The 13,895-nt window shown below is 46.9% G+C and overlaps 1 protein-coding gene across 1 annotated transcript in view; it reads left to right on the forward strand.

Annotated features, from left to right (window-relative positions):
* Nucleotides 1-13,895, forward strand: part of LMNTD2 (lamin tail domain containing 2) — a 51,748-nt gene that overhangs the window by 6,408 nt on the left and 31,445 nt on the right. The window lies entirely within an intron of this gene.

Genomic DNA, 13,895 nt, shown 5'->3' on the forward strand with positions numbered 1-13,895 from the left:
ACATGACTAAGAAAGGGACAGATGTTTCAGTGTGGTCTGATTCGGCATTACAAGCCTTTTCTGCGATTAAGGAATTCTTCTCTTCTTCCCCTATATTGGTGCAGCCGGATGTATCACAACCTTTCATTGGGAAAGTGGACGCGTCCAAGGTGGGGCTAGGAGTATTTTTATCGCAGGGCCCGGCACCTGGTAAATGGCATCCATGTGACTTTTCTCTAAAAAACTCACTTCCAAAGAGATAAATTATGACGTGGGTAATAGAGAGTTGCTGGCCATTAAGTTGGCTTTTGAGGAATGGCGTCATTGGTTGGAAGGGGCGATTCATCCAACGGTGTTTACTGATCACAAAAACCTGGCTTACCTGGAGTCGGCTAAACGACTGAACCTGAGGCAGGCCAGATGGTCTTTGTTTTTCACCATATTCAATTTCACGGTCACCTATTGTCCCAGGGGTTAAGAACGTCAAGGTAGATGCCTGTCACGGCTGGCGGTGGGGAAACCCCCAGCCCGTGCGGTACCCGTAGATGTTGGGTCGCTGCAGCAGGACCACAGGATCAGGGAGCAGGTCACCTCCTAAAGTCTCCCTGATCTGACCCTAACTCCTAACCTGCATGGGCCGACCTTTAGGTAGGAGGACCCATGCGCAGGAACCTCGGGTCCCTACTATCCCTCCGCAGGTCCCTAGGCTAGGAGCTGGATAGACTACCTGTTCCTCCAGAACACGGAGGAACAGGAGCCTAGAAAGGCCAAGCTGGTAATAAGGGGAATCCAATACCACTTATGGCAGTGGCAGGTATGTGGAACTACAACCTCACCTACCTGCCACAAACACACAGCCCGGAACCCATGCAAAAGTGCTGTCTGCCTCCAACAACAGAAAAGACAACAGCACACACCATACATCACACGGGGAACCAGGGAACCATAAGGTGCAACAAACCAGCAACCACATAAACATAACATCAGACAAGGTAACAAAGGTTTATGACCAGAAGGATGGTCCCCACCAGGCAGATGGAGGAGACAGGAGGCTGCTCCAGCCAGCATGGCTGAGAGCAACCTACTGAACCCAGCCAGGGACTGAGGCTTTATAGGCCAAGAGGCCACACCCAACGGTCAGACCCACCCAGTGACTCACACACACTGGGAAGGGAGTTAACCCTTCCTACACCACAGAAGAGAAGGGAAAACACCAACTTAAAGGGAAATAGCACACACACTCACTCACCTGTTACCGCTGGCAACGGCATGCGTGGCAGCCGGTCCTGAAGAACAACCAGCAGGCCGAGACCCTGCCACCACATGCACACAACACCAGACGTTGCCGCGGACCACCGCAGGTGAAGGGAGGTGTCCAAGTGCATACAACCAACACAATCTCGTGCACAACAAACACACAAAGGGAGTGCACATAAAACACGTTGCCAAGGGCAACCGCACGCATGCGTGTTATCCGCGGCAACCGCACCTGAGGCAAACCACTAAGTGCCCCCAGCTGCGGTTGTCACAACACCAAAACCGCGGGTAACTGCATGCGGCTCCCAAGGAGTCACGACCAAGACCCAGGGTCGTGACAATGCCTTGTCACATAGTTTTTATGGAGGTGGTGATTTAAAAAATCCTATACTTTTGGAAGGGGTGGTGATGTCCACTCTTTACCCTGACCTAAAGGTGAAGGTGTTAGAGGCCCAGGGAGACGCACCAGATTTTTGTCCTTCTGGGAAACTGTTTGTGCCATCGGAATAGCGTCACAAGGTGTTTGAGGAACATCACTGTACTGTTCTTACTGGACACCCTGGGAGCAGATCCACTGCCGACCTCATCTCTTGTAGATTCTTGTGGCCAGGATTGCGTAAGTGTGTTGAGGACTATGCATCAGCCTGTAGTACCTGTACTCGCGCTAAAGTGACACATACTCGGCCTTCCGGATCTCTACTTCCGTTGCCCATGCCATCCAGACCATGGACTTACTTATTTATGGATTTTATCACTGATTTACCTAATTCTTCAGGAAAGACAGTTATTCTGGTGGTAGTTGGTCGCTTTAGTAAAATGGTGCACTTTAAAGCGTTGCCGGTCCTACCTAATGCTAAAACACTTGCACAGTGTTTGTTGACAACATTGTGAAACTCCATGGCATTCCCTCTGACGTGGTCTCGGATCGTGGGACCAGATTCTGGAAGGCGTTCTGTACTCGACTGGGTGTACAACTGTCCTTTTCTTCGGCTTTTCATCCTCAGTCGAACGGACAGACGGGAGCGCACTAATCAGAGTCTGGAGACTTACTTGAGATGTTTTGTCTCTGAGAACCAGGAGGAGTGGTCTTCATTTTTGTCTTTGGCAGAGTTTGCCACAAATAATCGTAGACAGGAGTCCACTGAGAAGTCGCCGTTTTTGGTGGCATATGGGTTTCACCCGCAGTTTGGCACATTTTCTGGTTCAGATAATTCTGGTATCCCTGAGGAGGAATTTTTTTCATCATCATTATCAGCTATATGGCGGAAAATTCAAGATAACTTGATAAATATGGGCAACAAGTATTAACATGTGACTGACAGGAAACGTATGAATGGTCCAGACCTAAGAGTGGGTGATTCTGTGTGGCTGTCCACAAGAAACATTAAGTTGAAGGTACCTTATTGGAAGTTGGGTCCAAGGTTCATTGGTCCATATAAGATCACTGCCATTATTAAAGTGGTTATCCCATCTTAGACAATGGGGGCATATCGCTAGGATATGCCCCCATTGTCTGATAGGTGCCGGTACCACCTCTGGGACCCGCACCTACAAGGAGAACGGAGCGGAGAAAGTTCAGGAGTGTGCACTGCGCATGCGCAGGGCCGCCCTCCATTCATTTCTATGAGCCGCCGAAAATAGCAGAGAACTGGCTCGGCTATTTCCGTCGGCCCCATAGAAATGAATAGGAGCAGTGGCCACGCATACACGGTGCACTCCCATTCACTTCAATGGGAGAGGCGGGGAGCTTCTCCTGGTGATGGACGGATCCCGGCAAACCCGGGGTCCTCCAGCCACAACTCTCCCCGGCTCCATTCTCCTTGTAGGTGCGGGTCCCAGAGGTGGGACCCTCACCTATCAGACAATGGGGGCATATCCTAGCGATATGCCCCCATTGACTAAGATGGGATAACCCCTTTAATCCTGTAGCTTTTTGTCTTGAACTTCCTCAGGCCCTAAAAATTCATAACGTGTTTCATAAATCTTTGTTGAAGAGATATGTTGAACCTTTGGAGCCGTCTTCCTTGCCACCCGCTACTGGTATGTTTGACGGTAGTTTGGAATTTCAGATTGCCCAGATAATTGACTCTCAAATTCTCCGTAGATCTCTTCAGTATCTTGTTCACTGGAAGGGTTATGGACCAGAGGAGAGGATGTGGGTACCGGCATCTGACATGAATGCTAGTAGTTTGGTGAAAGCTTTTCACAGGTCTCACCTGGATAAGGTCGGTCCTGGGTGCTCGGAGGTCACCTGTAGAAGGGGGGTACTGTCACGGACGTACCGAGACATACGGACGTCCCGGCGACAGTGAGTGGCAGGAGATCTGTGAGACTGGCAACACGTGGTTTGATCTGACAAGTTTTCCTTGTGGATCAATAGGTGTCTGTGTTGTGTCTGGTAATTGCCACACCTCTTGCCTCCAGGTGTTGCTTATGTGGTCATTTAACCTTCCTTAATTATAGTTGCTTCTCCCACTACGCTGTGCGGTTTATCGCTTCTGTGCCTGTGGATTGTTTGTGGTTGGATCTCGGCTGAGTTCTTGGTGCTTCCATAGCCTCTTTGAAGTTAAGTCTTTACTTTCCCTTTGTATTTTGTTTGGGTTCTGTGTGTTGCATTTCCCTATTGTTTGTATTAGGCCTGCAGTAGACTCATTCTTGTCCTTCCTTTTGGAGGAACAGGTAGTCTTGTCCCTTCCATCGGTACCAGGGTCCTATGGGCCTAGATAGGACTCTAGGTATTCCTGCGTATGAACTCACCTACCTTTGGGGTCTGTTCATACTGTTAGTCAGTCAGGATTTTGGTTAGGATTTTCACTAGGAGGTGTGCATCTTCCTTCCCTAGTTCTGAGGCCTGATTCCTTGTCTCCCCCTTCCCTCCTATGCTCAGTGTGGTGTTTCCCTCCCACACTGAAGTGTGACAATGGCCACTTATGGACCACACTGACTAGAATGGAGTCTGTCGGGGCTTGGTGTGAATTTCGTCAAGAATAACACTCTATATGGCACTATATTGGCTGCCAAAATGATGGAATCCCTCCAAAGCAAGTGTGAACAGAGCCTAATCAAAGCCAGTTGTCAATCATATACTTGATTCTGCTGCAGAATATTAATGTGACATGTAGCATATATTATTTTTTTACATACATATACAATTGGTATATTGTGTTCTGCAGATCACGCAGTACATGAGTGATTACGGTAATATGACAGCTATGTCAGGTAGACCGGGGCCTCCTTTAGATATGTTGGGAATGTGAAAAATATTTATAAAAATGTGCTGCTTGGCAAGTCTGATCCTATATAGTCAATTATCTGCACGGACTGGAAGTGACAAGAGGAATATACAGTTAGGAACAGATTTAAGAGATTTAGTAAATTCCACTTAGGGCTCATGCACATGAACGTGAGCTGCCCGTTTAGTGTATTGGGGACCGCAAATTCCAGTCCCCAATGCATGGGCACCGTCCGTTGGCTGGCGTAGACCCATTCAACTTTAATGGGTCCATGGTCTGTCCACACTGCAAAAAAATTGTTCTATTTTTTTTGCGGTGTGTGGGCACGTAGAGAAAACCCACGGAAGCGCTCCATAGTGCTTTAATGCTTCCATTCCACACCCCACCTTCGGGATTGCGGACCTGTTCAAGTGACCATTTAAAGATGGCAGAAAGTGGACCACATACTGCTGAAAATGCATCACCGTAGTATTTACTATGGACTATTTGGAGCCTGTTAGAGTAGTTTCCCACCAGCATTAGAGCTCTCCGGCAGAGTGACACAAGCCTAACCCCTTTAAAAAAAAAAAACACGTTGAAACGCACTGGTAAGGTAGATGGGTCTGTGCCATTTTTTCTCCCTTTGGTTTTAAAGAGGACCTGTAACCTCTCCAGATATGTATGTTGTAGCAACAACTTGCATCCCCCTTATAATAATAATCCTGGAGCATCTATTCTTATGGCTCTATGTTGTGCCATTCCTTTATTATTCCTGCTATAAATTATGAATGAATTGCTAGCAGTTTGCAATAAAGGCCCAGATGGGTGCTACTAGTTGGGGTGTGCCTTGCACAGTCTGACACTGGCAGCCCTGACTTGATAATGTCAGAATGTGCAAAGACACCCTCCCTCCAATCTGGTAACACCCATCTGGACCTTCACTACAAACTGAGAGAAAGGGAGGGAGAGACTTTTCTGGACAATCAGAGCACTTTTGATTTGGATACAATTTACCAAATTATGATTTATCAAATGACATGGCAATTCAGCCAAATCGGGCCAGAATCAAATTTTGAGAAATTTGCTCATCACTATTTGGACATTAAAATTCATAGCACCCGATCCTTTTAAATCTGTCAGGGCCGAGTCAGGAACTCCCTATATGGGCTCATGCACACGATCATTGGGTGTTTTGTGGTCTACAAATTGCAGATCTGTGTGCATCCCATCAATTGTCGTAATGCGGACAATAGTAGAAAATGTTCTATTGTTTTTGCGGAATGGCCGTGCAGGCATACGGAATTGGAATGCACAGGTCACGTCATTCCTGAGCTCTAATGCCCCATTAACACACCTGTGGATATGCTCTGCACCCAATCTGCATTTTTTTGCAGATCGGATGCGGACCGATTCAGTTTAATGGGACCGCTAAAAATGCAGACAGCACACCGTGTGCTGTCCCCCATCTGTATGTTCGTTTCACAGTCCCGCAAAAAAAGGTAGAACATGTCCTATTCTTGTCTGTTTTGCGGACAAGAATAAGCATTTTTACAATGGGTCTGCAAAGAAAAAAACAGATGCAACACGGACATCATCCATATTCTTTTGCGGATCAGCATCATCCGGTCACGTGAATGCACCGTAAACAATAGATTGTCAGTCAGTGCCCCCAAACACAGCGGGGTCCGCTGACATGTGTATAATGTGTATGGTGGCCTTAAGGCCAGACATTTTAGAGATTAGTAGTGATTGTTCACATTGTAGAATGTCAGTGATAATTGGGCAGATCTTTCCTCTATGGGAAATCCATGCATCTGTGTACACTTGTGCCGTCAGCCGTAGACTACAGTATTAAGCAGGCATGTACGTGTCAGCACTGATTGACAGAAATTACTTTTGCTTCACTAATCCCTAAAACTGAAACTTTTCCCATAGGAAAGATGATAGCGATGTAGTTAATTTTTAACCTGCCTTTCCGCTGCCCATTATGCAGAGTATCACTTACACACTCCACTGGCCACAAAAAGCTACAAAAATGCTGTGCATGTGGACTTCACAATAAATTGCTGTAATAAGGCTGGCGTCACACGCCGAGCAGACGCATGTCACGAGGGTGTCAAGAGCCACGTCTGACTCCGTTATACCCGGGGTCAGGAAGTCGCAGCGGGTGGCTGCGCGCTCTATGTCTAAAGATCACGGTGTTTCTTAGTGTTTGTTTTCTGTGTTTGCCTTGCTATCCTTTTTGTCTCACTCAGGGATCCGTAGCTTCTCCTTCTCAGCTGTTTCTTGTCTGCCACTCCCAAACTCCTTATATTCTCCTCTCACACTTCTCTTGTTGCCAGTTATAGAGCTTCCTGCCTGGACATCTATGCTGACCCACTGGAGCTGAGAATCTGGTTGTTGTTCCAGAGTGCTACCCTCCGGATCCCTGTTGGGCTTTTGTTGTCTCCTGTTGTTGCCCACCTGGGATTATATGTTTAGTTTGTATTGTCTGTCCTCCCCTTGGTGTTTTCCTCTAGAGCTAGTGGTGCGGACTAGTGTTCCCACCGCCCTGTTCACTATCTAGGGCTCATCCTAGGGAAAGCCAGGGTTTTAGGCACGTGATCGGCGTACGGGTGAGGAACCCGTCTAGGGACGACAGGGCAGCCAGGTGCCAGACGCAAGGTGAGTCAGGGGTCACCACCTTCCCTCTCACTAGGGCAGGGCCTCCCTCTTTTCCTCCCTCCGTGTCACGTATGTGACAGTTACGCCGATCGTGATATTATAACTGGCCCTTATTTTTTGAGAAAAAAATAAAAAATAATATATATATATATATATTTTTTTTTTTTCTCTACTTAGAATCCAATATGGATCCTATTGCTGCTTTGGCAAAACAGCTTCAAGGCCTGTCTTTGGAGGTGGCAGGATTGAAGGCGTCTGTCCTCCAACAGCAGCAGCAAATGTAGCAGACCGTAAGCCCAGCGGTTGCTATGGGTAACCAGGTTGTTACAGAACCCAAGGTTGTTCTTCCTGACAGATTCTCTGGGGGAAGGGACAAATTTGTGTTGTTCCGTGAGGCCTGCAAATTATATTTTAAGCTGCGCCCTTACTCCTCAGGTAATGAAGAACAGCGGGTGGGGATTGTTATTTCCCTGCTTCAGGGGGACCCGCAATCCTGGGCGTTCTCGTTACCCCCTGGTTCCCAGGCTCTCCGGTCAGTGGAGGGATTTTTTGGGGCTTTGGGTCTCATATATGATGACCCTGACCGTGTCGCCCTGGCTGAGTCGAAGTTACGGAGACTCCTACAGGGAGATCGGCCAGCAGAGGAATATTGCTCAGAGTTCCGCAGGTGGGCTACGGATACTCAGTGGAACGACCCGGCTCTCAGGAGTCAGTTCTGCTCTGGGTTATCTGAAAGGGTTAAGGATGCGCTTGCGCTGTATGAGACCCCCCTCTCCCTTGATGCTGTTATGTCCCTCTCTATCAGGATAGATAGACGTCTTAGGGAGAGATCGAAAATTCCTGAGCAATCGGTAACCTCTCCCAAGCAGCAGTTAGTCTGTACGGACTTGGATGAGCCTATGCAGCTAGGAGGAACTTCTCGTCAGGTCCGTCCTCCTGAGGTTCGCCGTAGGTGGGGGGCTTGTTTTTTCTGTGGGGGGAAGGGTCATTTCATTAATGTCTGTCCCTCCTTTCCCAAAAACAAAAGACCGTCGGAAAACTACTAACCCCAGGCTGTGCGGAGGATGTCAGCCGGGGGGTATACGTTTCCTCCATACGAACATCTCAATTTGTGTTGCCAGCGGTTATTGTTTTTGGTGTTAAGACGGAGTCTATTTCTTTTTTTCTAGACAGTGGTGCAGGGGTAAATTTGATAGATGCCCATTTTGCCCGCACTATGGGTTTGTCTCTCTGTACGCTGCAGAGACCCATTCCCATATTCGCTATTGACTCTGCTCCTCTGTCTCAGAGAAACCTCACTCACGTTGTCCATAACTTACATCTTCGGGTAGGGGACCACCATAAGGAGCGTCTTTCATGTTACGTTCTGGAGGGCCTTCCCTCTCCTGTGGTATTGGGTCTTCCCTGGTTGGTAGCGCACAATCCAGTGGTGGATTGGCAGGCCAGGGAGATATTGGAGTGGAGTGAGCATTGCAGAGAGAATTGCTTAAATAACAATTGCTTAATCGCCTCCATAGCTTCCCTACCTACATTTATTTCGGACTTTGAGGACGTTTTTTCTGAAAAGGGTTGTCAGAAGCTACCACCTCATCGTCCTTATGATTGCCCGGTTAACCTGATTCCCGGTGCAAAATTACCCAAGTCCAGGTTGTATAATCTTTCGGGTCCCGAGAGACAAGCCATGAAAGATTATATCTCCGAGAGTCTGGCCAAGGGACACATCAGACCCTCTTCTTCACCCGTGGCTGCAGGGTTTTTCTTTGTTAAAAAGAAAGATGGGGGCCTGCGTCCTTGCCTAGATTTCCGTGAGCTAAACCGGATAACCGTCCGAGACCCATACCCTCTTCCTCTCATTCCTGACCTTTTTAATCAGATTGCGGGTGCTAGGTGGTTCTCCAAACTTGATCTTAGGGGGGCCTACAATCTGATTCGTATCAAGGAAGGGGATGAGTGGAAGACAGCTTTTAACACCCCTGAGGGGCATTACGAAAATTTAGTCATGCCTTTCGGTCTGACCAATGCCCCTGCTGTCTTCCAACATTTCGTTAATGATATTTTTAGTCATCTCATCGGCAGGTTTGTAGTCATATACCTAGATGATATCTTAATTTATTCGGCTGATCTGAAAACACATGAAGTACATGTCAGGCAAGTACTGCAGGTCCTACGGACGAATAAATTATATGCGAAAATTGAAAAATGTGTCTTCGCCGTTCAGGAAATACAATTCCTGGGATATCTATTATCTGCTTCAGGTTTCCGTATGGATCCTGGGAAGGTCCAGGCAATTTTAGATTGGGATCTTCCTGAGAACCTTAAAGCTCTACAACGGTTTTTGGGTTTCGCAAATTTCTACAGAAAGTTTATTAAAAATTATTCAGTGATCGTTAAACCCCTTACTGACATGACTAGGAAGGGGACTGATTTTTCTAAATGGTCTGACGCCGCTAAAATTGCATTTTCCTCTCTAAAAGAGAGATTTACCTCGGCACCTGTTCTAATTCAACCTGATGTCTCCCAGCCTTTTATTGTTGAAGTTGATGCGTCGGAGGTGGGAGTGGGGGCTGTATTGTCTCAGGGTCCGTCTCCTGGCAAATGGCGTCCTTGCGCTTTCTTTTCCAAAAAATTATCTGCAGCAGAAAAGAACTATGATATTGGAAATAGGGAACTGTTGGCGATTAAACTGGCGTTTGAAGAGTGGCGTCACTTCTTAGAGGGAGCAATCCACCCCGTCACGGTAATTACGGATCACAAAAACCTTCTGTACCTAGAATCGGCTAAGCGTCTCACCCCTAGACAAGCTAGGTGGTCGCTATTCTTTACCAGATTTAACTTTGTAATCACCTATCGTCCTGGGGCAAAAAATACCAAGGCAGACGCATTGTCTCGTAGTTTCCCTGGAGGGGGTAATGTTAGTGATCCGGTACCTATTTTACAAAGAGGAGTGGTTGTCTCGGCTGTACACTCTGTTCTAGAGGGAAAGGTGTTAGAGGCCCAGGGGGACGCCCCGGCCTCTTGCCCCTCAGAGAAATTGTTTGTACCGTTAAACCTGCGTCTTGAGTTATTGAAGGAACATCATAATTCGGCACTTGCTGGGCACCCAGGGTAGTAAAGCAACCTTGGAGCTATTGTCTCGTCGTTTTTGGTGGCCAAGGTTGCGTCAGGATGTAATAGATTTCGTGTCTACTTGTTCTACTTGTGCACGCGCGAAAGTCTCTCATACACGTCCAGCAGGGTCTTTATTGCCACTTTTCATCCCCAATAGACCATGGACACATCTATCAATGGATTTCATCACTGACTTACCTTTGTCTGCGGGTAAAACAGTTCTCTTGGTAGTAGTAGACAGGTTTAGCAAAATGGTACACTTTATTGCGCTTACCAGCACTTCCTAATGCTAAGACTCTTGCTCAGGTGTTTATCAGTGAAATCGTGAAGCTTCACGGGGTCCCTTCCGATGTGGTTTCGGATCGGGGAACCCAGTTTATTTCTAAGTTTTGGAAAGCTTTTTGTACCCGTTTAGGGGTACACTTATCCTTTTCCTCAGCTTTCCATCCTCAGTCGAATGGACAGACTGAGCGTACCAACCAAAACCTAGAAACATATTTAAGGTGTTTTGCGTCTGAAAACCAAGAGGTGTGGTCATCATATTTACCGTTAGCCGAGTTTGCCATAAATAATCGCCGTCAGGAATCCACTGGCAAGTCACCATTTCTTGGTGCATACGGTTTTCATCCCCAATTTTGTACTTTCAAAGAGGGGGGGTCTTCTGGGGTTCCCGAAGAGGAACGGTTTTCTTCATCTCTTTCATCGGTATGGCAGAAGGTGCAAGCTAACTTGAAAAATATGAGTGGTAAATACAAATGCATGGCCGATAAGAAACGGTCGCCAGGTCCGGACCTAGGAGTGAATGACTATGTGTGGTTGTCTACTAGGAATATTAAGTTGAAGGTTCCCTCTTGGAAACTGGGTCCTAGGTTCATTGGTCCTTATAAAATTGTAGCCGTCATTAACCCTGTGGCTTTTCGCCTGGAGCTACCTCAGACTTTTAAGATCCATAACGTCTTCCATAAGTCGTTGCTCAAGAAGTATGTTCCACCTCTAGAACCATCACCGCTGCCACCTCCTCCTGTTGTTGTGGATGGTAATCTGGAATTTCAAATATCCAGAATTGTTGATTCTCGTCGGGTCCGCCGCTCTCTTCAGTATCTGGTGCATTGGAGGGGTTACGGTCCCGAGGAAAGAATGTGGGTTCCAGCATCAGAGGTAAACGCCAACAGGTTGATTCAGGCTTTCCATGTCTCTCATCCGGAGAGACCTGGTCCTGAGTGTCCGGAGGCCCCTCGTGAAAGGGGGGGTACTGTCACGAGGGTGTCAAGAGCCACGTCTGACTCCGTTATACCCGGGGTCAGGAAGTCGCAGCGGGTGGCTGCGCGCTCTATGTCTAAAGATCACGGTGTTTCTTAGTGTTTGTTTTCTGTGTTTGCCTTGCTATCCTTTTTGTCTCACTCAGGGATCCGTAGCTTCTCCTTCTCAGCTGTTTCTTGTCTGCCACTCCCAAACTCCTTATATTCTCCTCTCACACTTCTCTTGTTGCCAGTTATAGAGCTTCCTGCCTGGACATCTATGCTGACCCACTGGAGCTGAGAATCTGGTTGTTGTTCCAGAGTGCTACCCTCCGGATCCCTGTTGGGCTTTTGTTGTCTCCTGTTGTTGCCCACCTGGGATTATATGTTTAGTTTGTATTGTCTGTCCTCCCCTTGGTGTTTTCCTCTAGAGCTAGTGGTGCGGACTAGTGTTCCCACCGCCCTGTTCACTATCTAGGGCTCATCCTAGGGAAAGCCAGGGTTTTAGGCACGTGATCGGCGTACGGGTGAGGAACCCGTCTAGGGACGACAGGGCAGCCAGGTGCCAGACGCAAGGTGAGTCAGGGGTCACCACCTTCCCTCTCACTAGGGCAGGGCCTCCCTCTTTTCCTCCCTCCGTGTCACGTATGTGACAGTTACGCCGATCGTGATAACGCATTTTCTTGGTGAGGTAGATTTTATAGTAAAAAATTGTAAAGTCTGCATACACAGCATTTTGGTTTTTAGTATTTTTGTAGGGAGTTTGGGATCAGTTTTTTTTTTTGTCAAAACAAAGTTTTTTTCAGTAGGCTTCCCTAAAGGGCTTCAAAATGTTTGTCAGTTTTTTGGTAGCAATTTTTTGGGAGAAAAAAGCCATGTAATTCATGCAGTGGATTTTTGGGGATGTTTTCCTAGTCACACACTTTGGACATGTATTTTTATTCTGGTGCAGAATAAATTAAAATTTTAACTATGAACAACTTTTGACTATTAAGAATTGTTGACAGAATTCTTACTTTGTAGTGCTTGCAATTTTTCCACACCTGCCTACAACCTTTTCGCAGTACTGTATGTGCATGTGAGTGATGGATTTTTCTGTGACTGTCGCAGTCGCAACATGTCGCATGTCGCAGTGCGACACTACAATTGCTGCGCGACTTTTGTGCGACATCAATGTCATGCGACACGTCGCAGTGTAGTTGTACCCTATGTGTCACCATGTGGCACTAGCCTAAGGCTACTTTCACATATGCGTTATTGCTGTCCAGTTTAGAGATACCGCATGGTATCTCAAGACCACAGCAAAGCACATCTGTTTAAATAATACAACTGTCTGCATCCGTTCAGAGCGGATCCAGTTGTATTATATCGAAAATGAACATATCTGAAAAAATGGATCCTGCACTTTTCACTTACATGGTTTTTGGTGCTGGATCCGACATGTTCAGTTTCTCATGCTGCACAAAAAAATGCTGCTTGCAGCGGTTTTGTGTCCGGCATGGGAACGAAACAAAATGGAACGGAATGCATTCTGGTGCACTCTGTTCCCTTCAGTTCAGTCATTGGGGACAAAACTGAAGTGTTTTATTCCGGTTTTGAGACCCTATGACAGATCTCAAAATCGGAAAGTAAAACGCAGATGTGACAGTAGCCTAACTTGTTGGCTCCCAGGTTTGGTGTACACGCACCACCCTAGCGCTACTGACATGTTATGCAAGACCAATTATCCAATTATCTTATTTAGTGATTACTAGTCAATTTTAGAAAAGTAATCAAATATCTGTTAGTTTTCTTCCTGTCTACTTTCATTTGATTAAAAACTTTTTTTGCACTTCTGGTATGTGCCGTGTGCTTCAGGCAAAACAAAATGTCTCTCTGGAGCAGTGACTCACCTGTGAAACATCTGTCCTCAGAAGCAGCAGATCTAATGTATCCTGGACTGTGATGCTGTGAGGGGATGTTCACACGCAGAAGATTCATTGCAAACATTTTTGCATCTGTCCCCAGGTTTCATTCACACGTCATGTGCCTAGCGGTGAGAATGGTAAGCGGACGACACATGGGGAAGAGAGGAGGCAAAAAACAGACACGCTAACCAAACACAGATGAAACCCTGACCATCTTGTCACTTGTGTGGGGGTATGATGCAAAAAATACATACCCCCACACAATAATGATGCCCCCTTAGTGCCCTCACACAGCATAATGCCCCCTTAGTGCCCTCACACAGCATAATGCCCCCTTAGTGCCCTCACACAGCATAATGCCCCTTTAGTGCCCTAGGATGGATATTATATTTAGCACCACCAAACACATTATACAGTAATAAGCATCCAATACTCACAGATGTTTTTCTCTATCATCTTCTCCACTTGGCCCAGCCCACCTTGATGACTTCTTCCAGCCACAACTCATCTCTGCAGAATTTGCCACACAG

Source organism: Bufo gargarizans, chromosome 10 (genome assembly GCF_014858855.1).
Source record: "Bufo gargarizans isolate SCDJY-AF-19 chromosome 10, ASM1485885v1, whole genome shotgun sequence".
NCBI classification, from domain to species: Eukaryota; Metazoa; Chordata; class Amphibia; order Anura; family Bufonidae; genus Bufo; species Bufo gargarizans.